A 2,641-nucleotide genomic window follows, 5' to 3' on the forward strand; every position below is an offset into this window, starting at 1 on the left:
TTGAAAATATGATACACTGATGCACCTCTATTTATTATAGCACCACATTGAGCTAAAACAAAACCCCATATGTGTCCTTTTAGGATAGGTTTTCTTGTCCTAATTCATCACATTTCTTTCCTTTTTGTAATCATGGAAACAAATCCCTTAATGTCAATTACTACTCTGTGCAATGCTAGCCAAATGATAACACCTTGCTTCTATTCAAGGTAGGGACTCCAACTTGGGGTGCAACTCTTTTTATCTAACTAAGTTACAAAATAAGTATCTATTAAAACTAGGTATAATATCATGTGCTCCTTATCCTTCTTTAATGACTATATGAGATACTATGTAGTATAGGGAGAATAAAGAAAAAAAAACCATGTAATATTAACAAGAGAAAAAAGTGAATAAATTACCTTAAACCATGAGGATATTGTACCTAGCATAATAAAAAAGAAAGTGACACCATCTTAAAAATAACACATCCAATAATTTCGAAAAAACAAGTTATAATATTTTTTTGACTAATAATGCTTTTCTATATACTTTTAATATTCTCTCATCATTGATAATTTGTAAGATTCTCCACACATCAATCTATCTATTTTCATAATTTGTAAATTTAACTATCAAGATCACTTATTCTATATATTAAAAAAAAAGGTTCTAAGTGACTATAAGTTTTTAGACCATTTTCATGTACAAAATAAACTTTGATTTAAATGAAAAAATAAAAAACCAATTATTTTTCATAATTTTTTTGAATTAAATCTATTAATCGTATATATTTTAAATTAGAATAATAATATATAAGAAATAATATTAATTTACAAATAAAATTAAATTTTAATTCAATAATAACACAAAAGTATATTTATAAATTTAAATTTATTCAAATCATTATTATTTTTACTTATTTATATTTTGATTATCATATTTTAATTATTTAAAAATATTCCTAAAATATATCTATAGTATAAACATTTAAATTCAAGTCTATTTTTGTATACTTTATTTTAGTATTTTACTAGTACTTTCTTTTAATAATTTTTAATGTGAAGAAAAAAGATTTGTTACTACAGTGTCTAAATAAAATTTTATTTATTTTATATTTTTGAGTCATTTACATTTAGAATTTTTTTTTTTACAACTTATAATGTTAATAAACTTCACATATAATATAATTTAAAAGAGTATAACCAACCATATAGATATTAAAGTACTAAATTTAAATATAAATGTATTATTTATATAATAAATTTCATTATAAATTTATGTATATATACATATATATATTTTTTATTTTAGAATTATATCTTAATTATTAAATAAAAAATAACTCTAAATTATTATTGTTCAATTTGTTTAAATATGATAAACATAAAAGCTATATAAAATATATTAATATAAAAATGCTTTTCAATTAGTAAACTAGAGAAGATTTTTTTCTTCCTTCCTCCTTTCATTTAAGTGGAATTGAAATCTTTGGCCTTAGAAGTCAGGATGTCACTCGGGAGGGTAAAGGTTGGACTTTGCACTTCAAAAAATTATTTCCTCTTGTTTTTCTTAACATTGTGAGACAAGGTTTCAAAAACATGTAACCACATGGGTTTAAGGTGAACCCTCATTTTAACTTTAAAATGAAATAAGAATTAAGATGGAATTTTTGGACCCAAGTTAAGTAGAAAATCAAATAAAATGATTGATACACTTAAAGGTAATTTCAGCGGAGAAGAGGATATAGGATAGTTGGTTAAAGTTGCAACCAAGAGAAACGATGGAGAAAGGGGTGATGAAGCTAAAGAAGAAGAAGAAGAAGTTGAGATTGAACAACCAAAGGCTAAGAAAGGAAAAAAGTAAACAAATTGCCACACCTTAGAGTCTTAAAGCTACTTGTTTCAGGACTAGAGCTACTACCCTTTCCACCCCATATGGAGTTGTACAAATTACCATACCTGTACAATCTCAAACTAAAACCTATTAAAAGAGAAAGGATAGTCAATCATCCACTCACAAATAGAAAAAAAGGAGAAGAAAGCTAATTGTTGTGGACGATAGTGATAAAATTGAGTTAGATGACATAAGCCAATTTAGAGGGGTAAGAAAGTAAGAAGCCCAATACAGTTAATGAGATTATAGATTCAGTAAGAGCAACTAGAGGTTTGGTTTTACTTGGAAATTTTAAGTATCACACATTAAGTGATGTAGATAAAATTAATCTTGAAGAAGATATTATTGATATGATGTATCAATCCAAGTATGTGCCTATTGAATTTTCCAACATGATTGCTAAAGATTTCTATAAAAAAATTATTACAAAATGAAGATATGTTTTGAAAATTGAGAGAACAATGAGAGAGAGTACTCTTGTAGTCACAATACTAGACCTATTAGTATCGGAAATGAATGAGATAATGCAAAAATGTTAGGGTAGCTTTATGCATAAGCCAAGAGCATTAAAGGAGTTAACTAGAAGACTTCATGAAAATTATGAAGATGACATCAAGATGTGGAAGACAATTTTAAACATAAAGTGCACAAATGAGACAATTCATGTGTCAAACATTGAGTTGACATCAACATTTGAATTGGATAATAAAAAGATATGTATGAAAATACATGTATACAAAATGTTATTGATGATATACCAACACTA

This window comes from Cupressus sempervirens, chromosome 4 (genome assembly GCF_028749045.1).
Source record: "Cupressus sempervirens isolate cs-2001-9-10 chromosome 4, ASM2874904v1, whole genome shotgun sequence".
NCBI lineage: Eukaryota > Viridiplantae > Streptophyta > Pinopsida > Cupressales > Cupressaceae > Cupressus > Cupressus sempervirens.